Consider the following 24705-nt stretch of genomic DNA (forward strand, 5'->3'; position numbering starts at 1 on the left):
CTCCTTTTCTTTACAGTGGTCTGTGATTAATGGCAGCATCAGTGAACGGTTGAGAGGGAGAAGGTACTCTCGTAATGGAACAGCGGATAGATTAAATGCAACCGGGTGCCGAACCCCTTTAGCGAGAGCATCCTTACAAATTTGTTTTCCCTTCCTTCCCACAGCGGCCCCCTCCTCAGAGCGGAGGCAGGCACTGCGACTTCATTAATCAAGGCGCTTTGCCGGGGCCGATGAATTTGAACAGCAAATTGTCACTTTCAATCCTTTGCTGTCTCATGTATCCCTGAGCACCGGTTATTTCATCGTCACCAATTAATCAAGGCAGCCACAAAAGCCACCTACAGTTCATTAGCAGAAAATAGGTTGTCTCTTCCCCAGTGACAAGCTTTTACTGTTACTTCAAATGTGAAGAGTACCTTTGCTTTAGTTTTTTGGTTGAGAGACACCCACGTTGCTTCTTATCTTCCTATCTTTCTAAGATGATCATTTATCAGACTCTCCCCCAAATCTTATTACATTCCTTGTAAGGACTGGAGCATCTTGAATGGAAGATTGACAGAAACAAACCTGAGAAACGTACCTTTTTACCTATAATGGTTCTGAAACCTGGCTACATATAAAAATCATTTAAAGAGCGTTACAAAAAACACCCATGGTCTTGGGCCACATCAAAGGCTAATTATGACTGAGTTTTTGGAGCTGCAGTCTGGACATGGATACTTTAAAATTTCTTCATGTAATTTGCAGTCTGACAACTTCTGGAAAAGTTCCTTGCTCCCCTGGCATTGGTATGTTCATTTATGAAATGAGGGACTTAGATAAGCAATTTTCATAGTAAAATCATAATCCTCTTTAATTTCCGACTTAGATATTTCAAGGAGCTGCACTTGTCGAAGCAGTAATGTGTGTGTGGAGTTTCAGGGCTGCGTTAGTGAGGTTGCCTGTCCCTTTCCTCGTCACATCTCCCCAGAACAGAAAAACTTCCGTAGCCAGATACTTGCATAATGCATTTATTCTATTCTTCTGTTCATTCATTTGTTTATTTCAACAAACATTTATTAAATATTTGCCTCTGAACCAGATGAAATCTCTGCCATCAAAGATCTTAAACGTTCAACAAATACACAAATTATGTTTAGTTACAGTTATGATAACGGCTATGAAGGAAGCATACAGGATGCTGTGAGAGCAATTGATGGAGAGACTGAATCTAGCTTGAGAGTCAGAGAAGGCTCCTCAGGAAGTGGCACTTACAGGCAGACCTGAGAGATAGGAATTAATTGATAGGAATAGGAGGGGGAATTGGGAAGAGGCAAAGGGTTGTAGGTGAAGGAATGGTCTGTGCAAAAGGCCATTGGGAAGAATGTTTATTGTAGGTATTGAAAGGAGGTCTAGGGGGAGAATGTGAAGTCTGGGGCTAAGAGGGAAGGAGGGACCAGATTACACGGGGCTTTGTAGGTCATTTTGGGGACTTTATCTGAAAATTACGGGGAAGCTATTACATAATTTTAAGAAGAGGAGTTAAATGCTTAGACTGTGCTTTTAATGACACTACTTTAGGAGGAGAATTTCTAGAATGACAAGGTAAGACCCTCAAAAACCTACTCCTTTATAAAGCAATAGTGGCAAGAATTGCAAAAGTCAACATTTTCAGAACTGTGGAAATTAACCAAAGCTTGCAAAAAATTTGAGGAATGTTTTATTAATAAAAATGATTGAAGCTCAGTAAGAACAGTGAGATTGTGGTATTTTAACTTGCCTTATTCCTATTACCACTCCCCAGCTCTTCAGTACTTCTGAAGAGCAGCAGTCTTGCAATGATGGTAGCTATGAAATCCAGAAGGCTGGTAGCCAATGGAGCGGGCACACAGGATATGGAGCCTCTCAAAAAGCTTTATCTTCAGAGAGTTGTCACTATTTGACCTGCCTAGAATCTCCCTGGGAAAAACAAAACAAAACAAAAAAAAAAACCCCAAAAAACAATCACAGGGCTTGTTTTATTTGATCTGACTCAGAGATCACTCAGTGGGAAAAGCCCCGTTTTTTCAGGGCATCTGCTGACAATCATTGGCATTAAAAAAAAAAAAAAAAATCACAGCTGCGTAAGGCAATTTTTCCAGTTGAGGCAAACAAGAGACTGACCAAAAAACTTAAAGGTAAATCTGGGGAATAAGATGTCTATGGGGGCTTTGAAAAGCACTGACATATTCCTGGGGATTTAGAAGGCCATGGACATATACAGGGCTGTGCACGTACCCAAAACAGATCTAAGAAGGCCCTAATCTTTTACCTCTGCTGACCTTAAGGATTTGTGCAAGCAGGAAGTAAAGGCTAAGGCAGATTTGTAAACTTTTGGAATGTTGCAGATGAGCCCTACCACACACATGGAGCCCCGGAGAAAAGAATGAGAGACTTAGTGCTTCAAGACATTTAAGAAAATTTCTTTCTAACCATTAGCTGACCACTGAGATGATAACCAGGCAGAGACTTCAGTCAGTGGTCAGACATAACAAGGAATACAGAGCTTGCAGAATTAGATCAAGAAATTCACCAAACTGTAGCAAAAGCAGCAACAGCAACACAAAAACCCTGCAGGGGTGAGGGTTCTGATTTCCAGAGTTGCCACAGTATATTTATTTATATGCCGCATTATTTGTAGTGTCCAGTTTTAAACAAGAAAAAAAAATTAGAAGATACACAAAGGGGGAAAAAAAGCAGTCAATAGAAACTGTCCCTGAGGAAGTCCAGATAATAGACTTACTACAAAGACTTTAAACCAGCTATTATGAATATGTTCAAAGAACCCAAGGAAACCATGTCTAACAAATTGAAGTATAAGAACAATGGAAGAAATGGTTTCTACAAGAGATACATTTTAAATTCAGAGACACAAATAGGTTGGATTGTAACATAATGGAAAAGATATGTCATCACAGTAACCAAAAGAGAGCTAAGTGGCAGTAATAATATCAGACAAATAGACATTATGACTAAAATGATTACTAAAGACAAAGAAGAACATTTTATAATAGTAAAAGGATCAGTTAATCAAAACTAAAAATATTGTAAATGTATATGTCCCTAACAACAGAGTCCCAAAATATGTGAAGCAAAAATTGACAGAATTGAAATGAAAAACAAAAGTTGGTTTTTTGAAAAGATCAGTGAAGTTGAGAAAACTTTAAACTGAACAAGAGAAAATGAGGAAGTAATAAATGGAGACTTTAATACCACACTTTCAATAATGGATATAACAAGTAAGCAGAAGATCAGCAAGGGAATAAAAGACTCATAAAACACTGTAACCTGACTGTACCTAATAGACATTTATAGAAGACTCTGCCCAACAACAGCAGAATACACATTCTTCTCAAGTGCATAGGGAAAATTCTCCAGAATAGACAATGCGTCAGATCACTATATAAACATCAATAAACTGAAAAGGATCAAAATTATAAAATGTAAAATCACAAAAGAATGAAATCAAATACAAAAAGAAATTTCGAAAATGCATAAGTATGTGAATCCTTCATATACTCCTACAAAAATAGAAGAGGGAACACTTTATAATTCATTCTATGAGGTCAGTATTATCCTGATATCAAAACATGACAAAGACATCATAAGAGAAGAAAACTACAGATCAATATCTCTTTTAAGTTTAGATGCAAAAATCCTTTGAAAAATGCTGGAAAACCCAAAATCAAGCAACATATGTAAAATAATTTTTATATCACAACCAAGTGATATTTATTCTGGGGATAAAAGATTGATTTAACATCTGAAAACTAATTAATGTACTATATTATATGAATAGAATAAAAGAAAAAAATCATATGATCATATCAGTAAATGCAGAAAAAAATTTGAAAAAATTCATGAGAAAAAAGCTCAGTCAACTAGGAATAGAAGGGAATTTCTAGAACCTAATAAAGTTCAATTACAGAACACCTACAGCTAACATCATACTTAATAGTAAAAGATTAAATATTTCCCAACTAAAATCAAGAGAAACACAATGATGTACATTCTCATCACATGTTATCATTGAACTGGAGATTCTAATCAGAGCAATTAATAAGAAAATGAAATAAAACAAATCCCAAAGAGGAAGAAAGAAGTAAAATTATCCTGAGTCACAGATGACATGAAGTTGTGCATAGAGAATCCTAAGAAATCCATTGTAAACTATTATAACTAAGAAATGAGTTCAGCATTGGAAGATTCTGGATTAATATACAGAAATTGATTGCAATTTTGTACACTATGAAAAATCTAAACATAAAATTAGGAAAAATTAATTAATATAAAGGCTTTCTATGTTCATGGAAAAGAAAAATTAATATTACTTAGATGGCATTGATATACAGATTCAATGCAATCCCTACCAAAACCCCAGCTAACATTCATACAGAAATTAATAAGCTGATCCTAAAGTTCACATGGAAATGTAAGGGACCCAGAATAGACAAAAGAAAAATTCTGACAAAGAACAAAATTTGAGGACTTACCCTTCCCAATTTGAAAACTTGCTAAAAAGTGACAATAAATGAGACAGTGTGATACTTGTATAAGGGTAGACATACAGATCAATGAAGTAGAATTTAGAATCCAAAAATAAATCTTTATGTTTATGGTCAGTTGATTTTTGGCAAGGATACCAAGACCACATTAAGGGAAAAGAAGTGTCTTTTGAACAGATAGTGTGGAAACAATTGGATAATCAACTGCAAAAGGATGAATTTGGATCTCTATGTTATATTCTATGTAAACATTAATTAAAATGGATCATAAACCTAAATATAAGAGCTAAATATATAAAACTCTTAGAAGAAAACATAGGAGTAGCTCTTCATGACCTTTGGAAGGCAATCATTTCTTACTTCTGATACCAAAAGTACAAATGACAAGAGAGAAAATAGACAAATTGGATTTTATAAAAATTAAAAACATATCTATCTCAAAGGATATCACCAAGAAAGCGAAAAGACAGCCCACAGATTGGAAGAAAATATTTGTAAATCATAAATCTGATAAGAGACATTGATCCAAAAAATACAGAGGATATTTACAACTCAGCAGTAAAGACAGTTAACCCAATTACAAAAAAGTGGGCAACAATTCAAATAGACATTTTGCTAAAGAATATATACACATGGTCAATAATCTCATAAAAAGATGGTGAACATCAGCAGTCATTAAGGAAATATAAATCAAGTGCACAATGAGATACCACTTCATACTCACTGGGATGGCGAAAGCCAAAAAGTCAGACAATAAGAAGTGTTGACAAGACTGTAGGAAAATTGGAATTGTCATACATTTTTGATGGCATTGGAAAATGGTGCTGCCACTTTGGAAAACAGTTTGATATTTCGATAGTTCCTCAAAATGTTAAGAAAGTTATATCACTGTGAAATTTCACTTTTAGGTACATACCTAAGATAAATAAAAACATATGCCCACACAAAAACTTGTAGATGAATGTCATACCACCATTATATGTAAGTTCCCCAAAGCAGAAACATCCTAAGTGTCTCTCAGCTGATCAATGGATAAACAAAATGTGGTTTATCCATACAAGAGAATATTATTTCAATAATAAAAAAGAATGAAGTGCTAAATACACACTAATATACACACTAGAATACAGATGAGTCTTGAAAACAGTATTTTTGAAAGTCAGTCGGATATCATATGATTCCGTTTAGTCCAGAATGAGTAAATCTATAGAGATAGAAAGTAGGCTATTAGTTGCCAGGGACTGTGTCAAGGGACTGGGGAGTGACTGGTAATGGGTATGGGGTTTCTTTTGAGGGTGATGAATATGTCCTAAAATTGTACAGTGGTGATATTTGCACATCTCTGCAAATGTACCAAAACCCAGAAAGTTGTACAATTTAAAACAGTGGGTCTTCTGGCATTTTGATATCTCAAAGATGTTATCAAAAATACTACTTTATATACTTCATGGATATGTTTGGAGAGGCAAGAGGGTACATACTGAGAGCCAATTTAGAGACAAATTGCAGCAATTCAGGGCAAGTAATGATGGTGGCCAGGACTAGGGTGGTAACAGTAGAAATAGATAGAATTGAAAAAGTGGCAGATTTGAAAACTATTTTGGTGGGATATGTAACATCAAGAATACTAACCATTATTGAGCTCTTTAAATTTTCTGGCTTTGTGCTAAATTCTTTGTGAATACCAATTCATAATCCTCCCAATGACCCTTTTGTGGTAGATTCTATTTTAACCTGCATTTTACTAATCAGGAAACTGATCTACATAGAGATGAAGTCAGTCTGTGCTTAGTACCTCTGTGTAAAAAGCTTAATTAAATGTTGATATTTTCTATTAATGGAACATAGTTTTAGGAAATGTCAGATGACCCTGATTTCAGTCTGGAGGCTGCTTAGCTAGTCAGTCATTTCATGTTGTTTCACCTTGGTACTTTAATGCCTTCTAAGTACATACTGTTAGATTATGTCTGTTTGATTTATGCCTTCCATGATAATAGATCAGTAGTAAGCATACAGTCTGGGACTGACTAAGCCCACTTCTCCAAGGAAAAGGACAAAAGGAAAACTCCAGACATCACAGCTCCTGACTGCACAATGCTCTGAGCCTTACCACACTGTCTGCTTTCCACTGACCAGCACTGATTTCATCCGACACCTTATCCCTTATATCGGTCATAACAAGAAGCCCCAAACAAACTGGTTACTCTCTACCTCCCTGTTCTGTTCCCTCTCAGGCTCTGCATAGCCTCCTTTTCCCACCTAACTCTTTACCCTCCCTAGATGCCAAATGTTTTCCACTATGACATCTGAAATTTGTGGTCTATCATCAGCAAAACATCTATTTCTAAAAATCTCTTCTTTGAGCATTTTCTTTATCTTCTTACTTTACTTGTTTATCAACCCTTCATTCTCTATACTCTCTTTTTTAATGATTTCATCCAGGATTATATCAATGGTTCTATACTCATTACTCTCAAATTTATATATTTATCTAAAACCTCTTTTCCAAGGTCTGGACGTCTATATCTCTCTGCTTCTGTCCTTGTGTCCCCCTCTTTTCTCTGTTTCTCTCGGTCTCCTCTGCCTCCAATATGCTCTGAGCCATTATTATCTTTGTCTTCCAAGTAGTCTCACTACATTATTACTGTGTCCCCCACAGTCTACTCATGTGACTGCTAAAGAGATCTTTTAAAAAAACCTAAGTCAAATCTTGTCACTCTCCTGCTCAAAGTCCTGCAGCGACTCCCCATTTAAAAAAAAAAAAAAAGAGTAAGTCAAAATGTTTGTAATAGCTTTTTACCCATCCATGACCTTTCTGACTTCATTACCGCTCACTCTTTCTCTTGGTCATTCCCTTTTCTGTAAAAACTCGGAGTAGAGCCCTCACCCAGGACACATACTACTGGAACTTTCTTCCCTTAAGCATCTACATAGCTCACTAATTCAGTTTCTTCAGATCTTTCCTTAAATGCCACTCTCTCAATAAGGCCTATTTTAACTGCCTTTCTTAAAATTGGAACTTCTTTGGCCTCCACATACCTGACTCTCTTGATTCTCCTTATTTTGTTGAACTTTTCCCATTTTTCAAAAGCGGTTATAATTATTGAACATGTTAGTCACTTTAGTCATATGTTTATTGCTTGTTTTTCATCTCTGTCGGCTAGAAGATAAGCTCCTTTAGGAAAGAGAGTTTTGTTCATTTTGGTTTGTTCTCTAGTATCTTCCAAAGTAATAACTAGAGCATTATCTGCCACAGAGTAGGTGCTTAATATTTTTTAATGGATATATAAGTAATTCTATGCTCAAGTGTTAATATTTATTGGAGGATGCAATGATATGTTCTTAATCCCTTTGGGAACATACAACTAAACCTTGATCTGAACTCACTGCAGATAAAAAAGGAGGAAAATGTTGGACTTTTTTTTAATAGACAAGAAATAACATCTATAGCACTAGCCATGTACACCCCGGGATAGACTATATCAAACCACCTCTGCAGGCAGACAATCCTCATTTTATTGCACTTTGCTTTTTGTGCTTCACAGATTTTTTTTTTTTAACAAATTGAAGATTTGCAGCTACCCTGAATTAAGCAAGTCCATTGATACCATTTTTTTCAACAGCATTTGCTCACTTCATGTCTCTCTGTCTGTGTGTTGGTAATTCTCACAAAACTTCGGACTTTCTCAGTATGATAATATTTGCTGCAGTGTGATCAGTGATCTTGCATGTTACTATTATCATCGTTCTGTTGCATTCAGAACTGTGCCCATATAAGATGGTGAACTTAACGGACAAATGTTTGTATTCTGACTGCTCCACTGTCCAGCCATCCCCAGTCTCTCTCTTCTCGGGCCTCCCTATTCCCTGAGACACAACAATATTGAAATTAGGCTGATTAATGACCGTACAATAGCCTCTGAGTATTCAAGTGAAAGGAAGAGTCCAACAACGTGGCGAACTTCATTGTTGTCTTATTCTAAGAAACTACCGCAGCCGCCTGGGACTTCAGCAAACGCAACCCTGGCTGGCTGGCAGTCATCAACATTGAGGCGAGACCCTCCACCAGCAAAGCGACTATAATTCACTGAAGTCTCTGGTGATGTTTAGAATTTTTTAGCAATAAAGTATTTTTAAATTAAGGTTTGTATATAATGTTTTTAGACATAATGATAGACCACACTCAATAGACCACAGTAGAGCATAAACATACTTTTGTATGCACTGCCTGGGAAATCAAAAAAACTCATGTGACTTGCTTTATTATGATGTTCACTTTATTGCTGTGGTCTGAAACTGAACCACAGTATCTTCAAGAAATGTCTGTAATTAACTCTCCAATATCTTTGCCTTCTTTATGAGTTTTTATGCTTCATTAAATTAGGCTACCTTAGTGGGAAGTTTAGTCTTACACAATTAGCTCTTTAACGTTTTTCTTTTTGTTTTTGTATGGAGTATCAGTTTTCCTCGCTAAAATTTTCTTCTTTGCATTGTAGATTCCCTTCATTTTATGGCTTTTAAAAATCCTCCTGTCTTTTTAAATTTCATATTGAACTTTATCTGCCCTTAGCATGGGTTCCTTCCTCTGATGGTATTGGGTCTTCTGAAGTCTGCCTTTCTCCTTGCTCATTTTAGATTAATCCAGATTTGTGGATTAGATACTAATGGTTTAGACGTCTTCAGTGTATCAAACTCTGTCTTAGATTCTGGGGGACTTTCCAAAGGAAATAAAATGTGTGATTTATATTTGTTAGGGCTTTCTTAACTGTAACTGATAGCAGACCCAAAAGAAAGTTGAATAATCAGTTGATTGTATAGGGCAGTGCTGGGCCTCAGACACAACTTAACTAGGGACTCAAGTCCCATCACTCCTCTCTTCATTTTATACTTTTGCCTTTCTTGGGAATTTTGCTTCATTTTCTTTCTCCTCAGTTTTGCTTTTATTCACATGGTAGGCAACCTAGTTTTAGACAACTCACAAATTTTATATTTTATGGTTTTATCCCTGAAAGGAGACTATCCTGCTATTCTCTTTGGCCCAAATACTATATACACCTGGAGGAAGGGTCTCATCCTCCTCGCCAAGGTCTGTTGCTTCCCTCTGTGAAAGATGTGGTAGGACGATATTGTACAAAAGCTGATGCTTCCCTGGAGGCCAAACGGTTGAGAGCTTGCATCTCCCGTAAAAGCAGGTGCTGTTTAGATGAATCAATATATCCTCTACTTGAAACCCATAATCACAGAGTTTGTGTTTACAGAGAAAGATCAAATGATAATTGAGGGAAGTATACACTTAGAGGAAAGTCTGAAATCAAACTGCATGGAAGGGTTGCTAAAAAACAAACAAAAAATGGAGCAAATGGCATCAATCTGAAGAGTTTTGGGAGGCTAACATTAAACCAATAACCTGTAAAGTTGAATTTTAGAAAGAAAAAAGGGGCCCAGGATTATTTACTCCAGTTACTCCTATAACTAGGGTGTCTAGGTCCTTCAGAATCCTGGAAATGGAGAGTTTTCTATGAACTATTTTTTTAAACATATTTTTCTGTTAAATTTCTCTCCCACAGTACAAACAGCAGCAACAGTATCAACAACAAACCTTTATTTACTGAAACTGCTGATATGACACAAAGCTGTAAATAAAATCTTCCCCCGCCCCATTTTCATTGCCTCTCCCATCACAGAAAGATGAAATTTTATAGAGACACCTTGGGGTATTTCTTTTGACAGAACAGTATCATATTTTACATGTTACTTTGAAAATTGATTTTCTTTCTGAATAATATGTCATGACCATCCCTGCATGTCAGTCGTTATAATTCTAAAGCATTATATTTCAAGGAGCTGTGTAAGTTTTCACAGTAATAAAGTACCACACTTTAACCATTCATTTATTGATGTTGTTCAGATTCTTTCCAGTTTTTCTCCTTTTCAAACAATGTTCCAATAAAACTTTCCTTAACACTTCGGGGTTGACAATTTGTACTTTTATTTTAATAAGGCAGAGTCCTAAAACTCTGCCTTATCTATCAAAGATTTTATCTATTTTAAATTTAATAGATACCACTAGATAATTTACAAAGAAGTTGTAGGAATTCATTTTCAAACCAGCAACATATATATATATATATATATATATATATATGAATAGCCTTTTCTCTACATCTTCAAAGATGTGATGTAGTATTCCATTTTAAGTGTGGAAATGTAATTTTATTATTTATTTGCTTTGTTCTGATGACTATTCCAGTTGAATATATTATTTTTATTGTCAATTAAAATTTTTCTTTTGTGAATTGCAAATACATATTCTTTCATCAGATGTCCATTGATTTGTTTGTCTTTCTCTGATCAGTTTGGACACGTTGTTTGTATATTATGGAGTGATAAATAATTTCTTTGTTACATATTTTGCAAATTTTCTCTAGGCTAATAATATATGTGGATATGACTTTTTATTATTTTTTTCTATACGCATAAGCACACATAGTTATTTTGTCCTTATATTTGTGTGTACTTTATATATATATGTGTGTGTGTGTGTGTGTGTGTGTATACATATATATACACTTTAATATATATGTATACTTTTCCTTTATAACATTTGAGTTTTTGTGTTTTGAAAAATCTAGCAAGAAGACCCCACATAGCTTATTAGAAGCTTTCATTTTGAAAGTACAAATACAATTTTGATGAATAAAAAATTATGAAGTGAGATAGTTGCTTAGTAAATGGAGTTTTCTTAGTAGTTTTCATCTTTCAAAATATGGAGAATGTGGTGACTTCAACAAAAGCTGTCTTTGTTGTAAAGTGTTTGGAAGTTTCTGGTCTAAGACAGGTGACTTATTTTAAGGTAGAAGCAAAAAATTACAGAATAGTGAAATGGCTTGTACCTGTTTCTGCTATTGAAGATGAGAGTAAATTTAATGAATCTGTGAAGTAAAATATCTGAAAATACATTTAATGAGAACAAGATGAAACTGGCTACATATATCTTCCCTCTGCCTTTGGCCTTGTGACATGCTTCTTTTCCACTGACTCGTACATTGCTTTACAGAAGAGCCAGCCCAGCAAAGTAGTAGTGGGGACGGTCAATACTTTATAGTCTTTGAGGACACACTTGGGGTTAAAGTTACGCTAACCAGAGATGGCCAACTTTAAGAGCAGATAAGATTTCTCTTAATCTATACCGATTGTTTTACTATTATCACCATAACGATGCAGCCCCATGATAAGACAATAGCGTTGCAGTTAAGAGAAAGACTCCATAAAGTGAACCAATAAACTAACTTGAAAACACCAACACCGGCCAGATTTCTGGCCACGGGGACAGAAGTGTTATAGGGATGGTCCAGAGAAAAGAAGACAATTTATTTGAATAGTAGATGTCAAAAGGGAGGGACCACCTACAAATCCTAGTCCTTAAGAAACATGGCTCTTAGCTATAAAGTCATACATTAATAGCACAACAGTGCCAATAAACAGAATATTTTTTAAACTTTATTGCTCTTGTCATCTTTGACAACATACCACTATGAGAAAGTCAATAGGGACTTCTTCCCTTCCCAGCATACTGAATGTTTGAATCAAGCTTCTAAGAATTCCTTATCTACCAATTGCAAGTGTAGGGACAGCTCTGCATATTTCAGTGGAGCAGTCTAAGATTTGAATTCAATAGGAAGCAGAGCTTGAAATGGGATCTAAGCATCTCAAATAATATTCCAACACTAATAATGGATCTCAAAAGTCTCTGGAGCCTGCTCAAAATTTCACCTGAATTATGAGTTACTTCCCCGTGACACATATCTTCCTAGGTATGATCTACTTGATGTAATCAAATAATTGTCACAGATTCCATTTTCAAAAGTGGTCCATGGGGTTCAGTGTTTTCCATGTTGAGGAGCCATTTTTATGTTATGCTACTTATTGAACTTACTGTGGTTGTTTTGTCAAAATCCAAGTCAGTTATGATATTGATGAAATGTAATTTGGTAATATAACCTTTTTCCCACTAAGGATTATATGTCTCTCAAATTTGCCCGTATGTCTCCACACTGTCTCTTTAGAACCTCCATTTTGGAGCTTCCATTACTCTCATCTACATCAGTGCAATAGCCTAAATATTCTTCTGATTTTTTGTCTCATGCCGCTGTTACTTTATCCCAAGTGTAGCCAAATCAGTATTTCTAAAATATAAACCTAATTATGCTTAAAATACTTCAAGAGTCTCATATGCACACCTTTTAATACAGTTTGAATGCTTTGCCATGGCATTCTGTAATAGAGTCTGATTCCATTTTGGGGGGTTGGACTACTAATAAAATTTAAGCCTCATCCTTCCCTCTTCTCCTTCTGCTCATATCCAGTCAAGCTTATAAGAAAGCCTGGGTTCTACCTCCTTTGGTGATGTAAGATTCAATCCAGGTACAAGAATCCTTACCCCCAGCCCTGCATCCTAATCACAATGAAAACCTCAAGTGAGTTTACTTACTGTAGTTATCAAGCCATGTTGGACCAGCTTGGGAAGCTTTCTCTGTTCTCTCTCAGAAGTTGCATTATATAACTAAGATACAGTTTCATACCTTCTTGGTGTGTGCGTGGCATCATCAGTTTTGACATCTGAACCACATTTTCATTGAGGGTCCATCCTGTTTATCAGTGTGACTGCAACATATACCAGGCTTTTCTATTTAGTGCCAGCCTACTTTCTACATTCTTATTCGGCAAAGACTTACTGAGAACCTACTATAAGCCATGTACTTTCTAGGCATTTGGGAGATGTTGGAAAACAACATAAATAAGATATGGTATTCTAGCACAGAAAACCAAACAATAAGTAAACAAATTAATAAATGAATCTGTATGGTGGTAATTGCTATTAAAAAAAAAGAAAAAGAGGGTGATGTGACATAGTCTGGGCAGATAGGGTTAGACTGGATTTTTAGATAAGGATTCATTGAGAAGGTGATGTGACTTGAACACTACAAGCAAGAAATTCTCACCCATGCAAATATTTAGGATAAAGTCATTCCAAGAAAGGAAAATAATAAGTATAAAGTCCCTATGGTGTGAAAGAAAGGATTTGTTATGTTTTAGAAATAGAATGAAGGCTGTTTATGCTGAGCGTGTCAGTAAGGGAAAGAAAAAACAAGAGGAAAGATCACAGCATCTGCTAGGTCATGTCAAGGAATATGAGTTTTAGTCTCAGTTCAGTGGAAAACCAATGAAGGGTTTAGCATGATCTGATTTGTGTTTTAACCAATAATTCTGGCTGCTAAGAGGAGAATAAATTGGACTAAGCAAGAGTGGAAACAGAAAACAATTAGTATGCTAAGGAAAAAAAATTCAGTGAGAGATAATGGAGGCTTGGACAATAGTGGTAATATTGGGGAAGAGAAGTGAGTGAATTTTGAATATATTTAGGGCATAAAGTATAGAAGGTTTGCTATTTTCTTGACAGAGGGTGGCAAGCATCCTTTCTCTGGGCACCTGGAACATCATGGAGTTCCTGAACACTCCTCTTCTAAGACTTATACTCGATGTGCCCTGTAAAGGTCACTCAGCTCTGCTGAGAACCCTTTCTTGCCTGGCCCTATCATGTTGGGCTTACACAGAAGCCTATGAATACTTTTATCACAGCATTTATCAGAACGTATTGTAATTGTTGTTTCCCTTTCTCTAAGTAGGAAGTAAACCCAGTGATGAACGAAGTGCTTGACAGTGTCAGCATTTAATAAATCTCTGTTGAATGAATGAGTAAGAGCATGCCCTTATGCGCCACTGCAATGGAGGGGTATAAATAAGGCCTTTGAGCCTTGCACCAGCCCTATAGCATTTGATGAGTACCACCAAAGGTCTGGGACCTGTGCAGAGGGTTTCTTTTAATTACCTCAGGAATTCTCAAGAAGAATGATCAGAACATCTTAAATGGTAATGATCTGGAAAATGGAAAGGGGCTTACAAATTGGAAAATGAAAATAGTAACCTCAGATGCTACAAAATTAGCTTAAAAAGCAAGCTAACTGGAGGGAGGCGAGCAAGTCATCCTAAGAGAAAAGATTAAATGCCCCTGAGTACAGGTCATGTCCTATTACCTAGTACATTAATCTTGCAGAGGTTTTTTTTTTTTTTATTTCCAAAAATTACTTTTTAAACCCTGACTGATGTCCTATTATTTTAAGATGTATTTCATACTACAGGAGTTCCATAGGGGGCAAAACCCCAGATTTTTGAATAGTATAATAAAGGAAAGTTACATATAACTGGGACTTCTAATTCAGGTCTTGCCCTTATGTTGCTCTGTTGAGTAAACGAGTCCCTGGGCCTCAATATCCTCATACATTAAAGAAAAATAACAACATAGAAGTAGTATTTTACAGTCTTTCCAACTCTAATATTCCATAAGTTGCAGACATTCATCGTTTTAGGATTTGTCTTATTGATTTGGTGATGATGCAATAAGGAGCAAAGAATCATAATTCCACTTAAAATATATATAAAATGTTGATTTAAGGATAATAAGTATAGAGATGTAATAATTGGAACTCTGGTGAGAACATAGACATTGAGGTGTTTGTCAGCTGAATAGTCAACTGTTCTTTGCATGATGTTGCCTTGAATTAATGACTAACACTTTTACAGTTTACAAAAGGCTTTCACATCCATCATTTAAGTATATTATCAGAACCACTGGCTACTATATAAAGTTGATGCTGTCAGTTCCATTTTAGTTGTGGGTACACCAAGGCTAACAAAGTTTGTATCATGAAGCTAGATAACTTGCATGAAGCATAACCAAGGCTAGAACCCAGGTCTCCTGTCTCCTAGTCTGGAACTCTTTCCTTAACTCCAGGAAATCTCTATGGCTAAGATTTTGCATGTAATACATTATGCAATCCTATGATATAGGACCTATGAGCAGTTCTATGACATAGGTAATAATAGTTCCCATTGTCAAATGAGAAAACCAAAAATCTAAGAAGTAACTTGCCCAAGATCTCATAGACATGAAATAACTGAGTTGAGATTCCACCCAAGATCTAATTCTAAAGGCCACCATAAAGGACTGTCTTTCCAACTGATATGGGAAATAAATGCCAAACTCTTTTCAGGGATTTTAAAAAGCATTAAGTAGAGTTGGCCAGGTAGGAACAGTAGAGTAAAAAATCGTAAGCTAAACTGTAAACTCAGGATTTTTCCTGGGATGATTTAGCTGAAGCCATTTTGGGTACGCATTTGACATGATATTCCATCTATTTATCTCTGCATGTCTATAGAGCAGAGACATCTAAGCCTAATTTAGTGACACATAAAAGTAATGGCCGTGACATAAGGATTCATAATATTTTATATTTAGAGAATGTATCAGTCCTCCCAGGAAAAATCTGTAGGTATGTATGATTATGAAATATGACGGTGTTCCCCAGTCTAATGTTTTTTTATACCTTCCTGCTTCACTGATAATAGTCTGTCATATTCTTATGAATAGTCCATGAACTATATCCCTTAACTGTTGGTGTTATACCCAATTTCCCCCTGTTGCTATGTATCAAGATAACCTTTTAAACATTAATTGCTAGTGATTTGCTAAGTTCATTAATTAAGTTCTGAAAGACTCAGGATCATCTCCTCCAGACCAAGTAGCTTCTAAATTCTCTACAATTTAGTCTTGGCCATTATGCTTTATTTCCTTCTTCAGCCCTTCCAATGATGATGTCTCTTTTTGCTGCATTCCTAGACCTTTTGTCTTCCATTTAGTCTCTAATAGATTCAAGTTGTGGGGTCATTTTCTTTGTATGCTTACTAACCTCTCTCATCGTATCTCAGAACATCCTGGAACAAAAAAAAGGTATTACATGGAGGAAAAATAATACTCTACTTTTTGGTTAGATTTATGCATTTATTTTATACCTGAATAGATCATTTAAAGAATAAATAACATTGATTAAGCAAATAGTGTATACCCTGAACTTTAGATAATTAGGAAGACACTTGTAGTTTTTTTCCCTGCTTCCAAGAAATGAAAATTCTAAAGGGTAATATGAGTCACGTATGTGGAACTTAAGACACGTTCTTTTCTTTGTTGAATTTTGGGAAAATTATAGGCCCTGGAGTCAAGGTTGTCTGGATTTAAATCATGACCTGATCAGATGATATTTCTGCTACCTTGAACATATTCCTTCTTTGCAACTCAGTTTCCTCCTCCTCATGTTGATCACAAAGGGTTGCAGTGAGATAAAATGAAATATGTATGTGAAAATGTCAGCTAGCCTACTCCTTTTGAAAGACGTTTGATATTTTCCTTTTAACTGTTCAGCATCTAACCCTTGGCCTACTAGCTATCTGATATCCCTTCTGGGGTACTTTCTCTTAATGTGCTGGTCCCTGCCTCCTCCTGACGACGACTCCTGATGACTCACTGTAAGGGACTAGTGGGAAGCTTGACTTTTCCTGTACGTATTTTACCTTTTATTGAGGGTGAGCAAGGGACATAAACTTGGCCAAACAGACAATTGCCCACAGGACATTAAACATTGAGTTAGTGAACACAATGGAGAAAATGTTTGGAGTTTAGATTGATCACAGAGTTAGTAATGCTCTTTCAGTCTTTTCCTATAGCATGATGGCAGTAGAGTGTCTTATTCTAGAAAATAATTCAGTATTATGGAAATTTCCCAATAGATGGAAGCTGTGTCTTGCAAGAGCTCAAATTAAAAAGTCTAGTTTATAATTTGTACAAAGGACTTGTATAGCAAACGATGGCTCCAATACCTTGGCAAGTCACTTAACTTCTATTTTCTCTTTGACAGGGGAAATAATAATACATATCATGTTGATGTGAAGTTCAAGTAAGAAAACAGAATGGATGTGTTCTGTATGGGCCTAACAGAATGTGACCGAATGCTTATGTTGATGATGTGGAAATGAGGGTGTAAGTAAGAGTTGAAAGGAGTAACAGTGTTTGCCCCATGCAGTTGTAGGAGACTTACTGAAAAGTGGAAAAGCTTAAGGATCTTACCTGATATAATGGAAAGATGTAGTTGTTTTTTGTCTTGGGGTATGAGAAATATAAGTAGAAAGAGTAAAAGTCTAATGATATGTTTCCCAAGATGTGTATGAATAACACATGCAACTAAAAAAAAAGGGTAGCTTTTGGATTTTGATGACACCAACTAATACCATATGGTTAACATGTTTCATTTCAATATTTTTCCTTTCTCTCTGGATGAGGGAACCACATATCCTCTTTCCAATGCCTTGATCCAATCCCCAAGTCCACCACAGTGTTTCGCTCCTAGTGGGAATTCCTCACTAGATGTATTTTTGCATCCTGAGTATGGTCATGTTCTATTCTTTTTCATTGGTAAATCTGTTTATCAGTGAAATAGCACATTCACACCAAATTAGAAAGAAAGAACAACAAAAGGATTCCCACCTGGTTTTCTTCCCAGAAATTAGAAATGACACTAATGAGATATTTTTCAAGGGTAATAATGAACTGACAAAAAATCTACTCTTGTGTCTCTCTTGGCACAATGTCATTATCAGTCGTGAGAAGAATGGCACAGTTTTGTGTAGATGGTGGAGTCTGAAATCACAACTGCTGAAAAGTTTGGGGAATTAGATGCTTATGAGCACATTTCACTTTGCAGTCCCCAAATATAAGCTACTTGGGAGATGGTAAATGAAATCGTTCATGGTGACAAAGTTGTGCCATAGGCTAAAATGAGACTAGCAATTTATACCTGTTTAGGAAGATCATTTTCATCTCAACCATCAGATATATGTGCAAAGTATAAATTTATATTCCAGTGGTAGCCAGAGATGGTATTCACAAATACGTCCTACACTTGTGGATGTTCCTGAGCAGTTAGCTGCATGTGCATGAGTGCACACACACTCACACACTTACACTAACACAAATTGTGTGTTGGAATATGTGCTTTCTTTTGGTGAGGAAATTTATAGCTCCTATTAGATTCTCAAAGGGCTGTCACTCATACAAGTTAAGAGCTGTTATTCTTCCATGTTTTTCTCCCATTTAATAAAGTATATGAAAATTCAACTAAATGATTGTTGACATAATGAATGTGATAATCTTGAATAAATTTTAAATATTTCACTCATATGAAGCTTTAGCTATTCTTAATAAAAGACCTCAAAGTTGATTGTTAGCCTCCAGTGTGTAGCTACCAAGGGTGAGAATCGCTGCTCTAGGAAGCTGCACAGAATCAGAGAAGCACAGACGTTCAGAGCAGGTGTTCAGAGTTCATTTATTACAAGTAATTTCCAAATTTATTTTCTGTAAAAAAAAAAAACAAAAACAATGCAACCCTTTTCTCAAATAAAATACGGGAAAATCCTGACATATAAAACATACAGAAAAGAAACTGCTTTGGTCCTTTGTCACCTTAGATTGTTCCCATTCCACCTCTTCCCCACTCCCCCACACAGCACAGATAACAGAGCCACCCAAAGTTTTATTTTGTTTATAGGCCACATATCTGTTTTATTTTTTATATCCTTTTCTACACTATCTGTTGTGTATTTCAGCATTTGGTTAGCTACTTTTCATAGTATGAATTATGTCATGTAGCTTTTTATGAGACAGACACTAAAGGTCTTGGTTGACTCCCTGTTAGGTTTTGCTCACATTGATCTGTCTGCTCTCACTATTGATCTTGGAGTCAGGTGTATTTGAGATGGAATTGTGGCTCCGTGATTCATTAGCTGCGAGGTCTTAGGCAAGTCCCAGGACTGCTTTATGTGTCAGTTTCCTTATCTGGGAATTGTGGTAAAAAGTAAAGTAATTATGGTGATGATGATAATAATGCCAATAATGATAGTAACAATAATGGTAATAATGGTAATATATACCCACAGGGTTGCTGTGAGGTTTAAATGAAAGAGTGTTCATGACAGGTCATTTTCTTAATAACCTAAATTCATTCTTGATAACCCTGCCTCTAGCTATTATAGCCTCTATTAAATATAAATATAGTTCTATTCATTTTAATGGGAAAGTTACGATGATTTTGGTCCCAATCTAAGGCAGACAATTTTCAGAAATAGAAAAATATGTCAATTGCATAATGAAAAAAATAATAAATAACTATTTGAAAGTAAATTAACATGATTTGTATGTAAAGTTTAATGTAACAAAGGTTTACTTACTGAAGAAGTAAGGGAAAGGTGGATGGGCAACGGATAGTTGTAAAAGAAGGTGCAAAAAGTTGATCTTCAGAAGTGCATTATATTTGTTCATATATATATGTATTTATAGTTCAGCCTTATTGAGAGGCATAATTGACATACAATATAGTAAGATATTTAAAGTACACATATACAGTTTGAAAGAGTTCCCCCATCTAATTAATTAACACATCCTTCACCTCACTCACTCATTTATTTATTTATTTACTTACTTAATTTATTTATAGTAAGTACATTTAACTTACACTCTCTTAACAAATATCAACTATGCAGTTCAGTGTTGTAAACTATAGTCACCATGTTTTACATTAGATCCTCAGTCCTTATTCATCTTTTACCTGAAAATTTGAACCTTTTTATCTATCTCACTATTTAGCCTATCCCTCAGCCCCCGGAAACCAGTTTATTTTGTGTTTTTATGAGTTTGACTTTTTTTTTTAAGTTTCCGCATATAAGCAATACAATGCAGTATTTGTCTTTCTCTGTTTGCTTTATTTCACTTAGTACAATGCCCTCGAATTCTATCCATGTTGTTGCAAGTGGCAGTATTTCCTTCTCTCTCATGGTTGAGTTATATGTACATATTTAAATATATTTTTATACATTTATATATTATATGTGTACATATAACATGTATTTATATAAATTTATATATAGATAGATACACAGATACATAGATACATAGAGAGATACATATCTCACATCCTCTTTATCCACTCATCCATTGATGCATACTTGGGTTGTTTCCATAACCTGGCTATTTTGAATAATGTTACAGTGAACATGGGGGTTCAGATATCTCCCTGCTATCCTATTTTCATTTCCTTTGGGTATATATATCCAAATATATTATTTTAAAACTATTTTTTTCAATGAATTTTTACCATTTGGGGGATTTTGGTGATTTTGCCCTTAAACTACACTTAATAAGTGTATAGCACAGGAAAAAAAAAACTATTTTATACCAAAATAAAAAGCTACAACCATGGTACTTTGAAACACATAGAAACAACATACACACAGAGTGTATGTTGAGTAAACTGAGAGTAAACTGGAGAGTCTTAGTGCTGTCTTGTCATCACACTGACTCAGCATCTATATGCAAAGAAAACCCATTTAACTTTATTCAAAATGTAACTCATCAAATTTACTCCTTATGATATTCTCTAACTGGAAACTTCGGTGTCAAGTAAACTGGTGACTATGTCTTTGCCTGAAATCATAGGTTGAAGTATTACCTTCTATACTGTATTTACTTAATGTGTGTTGGGAAGAAAAACATCTCCATACTGGAAACAAGGGAGTCAGTGTCCAAACAGCAGTATCCCTTATCAAGGTGGTGCTCATTCTCTAACGGAACTGGCATTATGTGCAGTCAAGTCTGTACTTTGCACAGGTGAGGACATCAGAGTAGGAAATCTAGAAACCTAATTGTCCCCCTCTTTCAGCACTCTTTCCCGTCCTCTTTTTCTTCCTATATTCCTTCCATCTCTAGCTACTACATTTAAAACTTCAACTTCACAGCATAACTCAAAAACGACCTATAGTTTCTATGAACTGCAAAACAATGTCTCAAAACAATGTCTTGCTTTCATCTCTGGAAAAACTCAAGCTGATTTCAAATCTGCATCTAGGCTGTGTCTTTTTCCTGAGAATATTGAAATGTTTCAGAGACACGTCATGTTGTTTTCCAACATCCCTGTGAGGCAGAGTGATAGATGCGTACTCTTCTTTTTCCCAGCAAGGCAAAGTGAGCTGTCCAGGTTTACAAAAGCTGGACACCAGCAGTGTCACTGCCCATCTCTATTACCTTGTTTCCTCATTTATGCTTTTCTCAAAGTGAGCGTATTGAGTAGAGACAGAAGTCCAAACAAACTTTGGACTATCTTTCCCCATAGTATTCTCAGCCTCAGAAGATAACTTAAAATTACTAGAAGCATCTGTTTGATATTTTCCCATTAGAAACTCACAATATATTGCCCATTCTGCCTTCTAGTCGTCGCATAGTCACAGACTCACATCAGCAAGAATCCATACTGAAAGGCCCTTCGCTTTTTGCCAGCTCTACGTGTTTGAGGCCACAACTATCTCTGGTAGTGACTCGCTGCTGCTATTGTATTGGATGTGGAGGACAGAGGAGTCCTAAAGGGCTCAGGAATTATAGTTTGAAACATGTTGTAGCAGCCATGAGCATGTGCTTTGAGGCCTTCAACTTCAGGGTGCATAACTGACTCACAAGGGCCCAGCTATGCACTCTGAATTCCATTTATGTGTTTGAACATGCCTCCCACAGCTGCTCCCAGCCAATGATTGAGCACAGCCTGGTTCCCAAAGCAGGCTTGTTACTGGGAGGCATGGCCTACTCTGGTGACAAATGTTCCTCAGACCGTAGAAAACTCTAGGACGCTTCCCCCATCCTTCTTTCCTTCCCTCTCTGCTCCACTATCCCAGTGTGTTGGCTCTCCCAGTCCTACTTGTGTCAAAGAAAGAATAAATCCAGACTTGGATAAGGAAAGTCTTATTCGAAAAGACTACTGCAGTAAGGGGAGGGATCTGTTGAAATAAGGAGAGTTCCCTGACCATGACAGTTGAAAGGTCAGGCAGAAAAGGGCCTTTTTTTTTTTTTCAATAGGGAGGAGTAAATAAGGCTAGAAAGAACCATGTGTGGGCATGTGGAATGAGTGAATGGTGTGATCAGATGATTAATCAGGAAATATTTTCCCCTGAAGTCAGCTGATTCTTGGAGGGACTGCTCTGAGAAGGGGTCGTTCTGCACTTCTCTCCTTAAGGGTGAGCCAGAGTTCAGGGACTGGGGGAAGTAGTGAAGCCTGACTCAAGTTTGGTTAAATCAAGTTAATGGACATTTCATCCAGTTGGACAGTTGTGACAAACAGTTCAGCCAATAATTTAGGGGACAAAGAATGAGAATTTGTAGTCTGCGTCTGGTTTTGTCATAAATAAACAAGTGGTTCATCCAGCAGTCTTGTTTAAGTCAAGGGTGTTTTTTGCAGTAAGCCATTTCTTGGAACACAAAAGGGGATGGGTTTCTTAATCATCACTGGAGCTCCAGGAGCACAGAGCTCAGGTAAAGTTCAACATTGTCATTTGGCATCCTCCCCATTTTGTCTCACAGGTTTTTCGCCGAATAAAAATTCTCGCACATTTAATCCTATCTTGCTGTCTGCTTCTTGGAGAACCTGGACTAACACACGTTTCTTATATGCCTTTTCTTACCTTTCCCATTAGTGTAACACTCTTTGTACTAGTGATTCTCAAATTTTATTATGCGTAGAAATTGTATGTACAGCTTGCTACGATGCAGATTCCTAAGGACCAATACAGAAAGATGTCACAGATCTAGGGTGGAGATGAAAATGAAGCATTCAGGTTTGTTAATTGTGAGAGGTCTTCAAACCACACATTGAATAAATACTGCTGAAATCAGCCAACGCAATGCAGGAAAAGTTTATATAATACGAATTTTCATGTTGATAAAGCTTTACAGTAACTTTCATATTTCATAGGAATTTCTGTTTGATACACTTGCTTGAGTGTGGCTATTTTGGCCTTGTTGCTCAGCCATAGGAATGGTTTTGGATGCAGCTCTATTAGTGCTATGGAGATAATGTAATATTATGAAACTGGCTTTGAGTTTGCTGTGTTCTAATTCAGGAAGAGAATTTCATCGGTGAAATTTTCTCAGCCTGTGTTAATCAGAATATGAATTGCACAGATTATTCCCTGTACCTCTGAGAATATTTCAGTATAGGACGATGGGCCATCCATTTTACACCCTAGAAATTTCTATTATGATTAGTTTATCTCATGATCGTGAAGAATTTAATAGTTATATGCCAAATTTAATGAGTTTGTGGAGTAAAAATGTTTTTCTTTGTGGGTTAGGTAAATCTGTTAGATGCTAATTCAAGAAATCCAGGTATTCAGATTAAGATCTAAGTGCCAGCATCAACATGAAATGGGTGACGCACCATACAGTTGGAAAGACATTAGACAAAGAGCTAAGCCATTAAACCTAGAAGAGTCAGCTACTCTGCAAAAAAATCAAATAAGGAAAACAGTGATCCTGGTTTATGAGCAAACATAGTTATGCTATTTAGCACTTAGCATCAAATCTGGAATGATATAATTGGTGACTGTTTTGGTGTTCTCAAAACTTTTACCCTTCCCATGATGTGACCTAGGATACTTAAGGATTAAGTGCAACGCTAAGGTCAAACAAAATCAAATATAAACAAACAAACCAACTTAAATATGTATATATTTACATATATATGCATAATTAAAGTATTAACCCGGACCCTCTTTTAAATTATAAATTTATTAATGATGACTATTTCTCATTGATCTTACTGTCAAAATTTACCTTTGCTATAATTGTAAATATCAGATAATACGCAGAAGCATGCTGACATGCCTAAATCCATCCACTTGGAACTCATGAATAATAAGGCAGTTCTTCTGTCTTTTCTTTATTTCCTCTGACAACCTGGAGCTTCCCAGAAGTGCAGCTAACACTGGGCATCAGTGAAGCTCACTGTTTAAAACTGGATTAAAGGAGTAGGTCTGTTACTTTAAATTGGTCACCTGGGAGGTTCTGGCTTGTGGTTGGGGTATCCATCTAAATACAAAGACTTCCTGACTTAGGTCATTATTTCCTGAATGGTTGACCCAGCCTAGGAATGCCCACAAACTACCTTCATACTTGCATACGTCTTGACAGAAAACTAAAGAGAATAGAGTAGGTGATAGCTGTTCCTGGATGGGACTGGGGGATTGTCCTCCTGCCTTAGTTTCCTTTCATACTCTCAGCCAGCATGAGAATGCCGAGAAATCTATTTTGAGACTTCAGTATTGACACATACATCTTCACATCCCCTCTGAAACTCCTAGAGAACGGAGTGGGCACTAGCTTACCACCAAGAAAATCTTGTTTTTGGATAGTCTTTTC

The sequence above is a fragment of the Camelus dromedarius genome, chromosome 12, assembly GCF_036321535.1.
Source record: "Camelus dromedarius isolate mCamDro1 chromosome 12, mCamDro1.pat, whole genome shotgun sequence".
Classification (NCBI taxonomy): Eukaryota; Metazoa; Chordata; class Mammalia; order Artiodactyla; family Camelidae; genus Camelus; species Camelus dromedarius.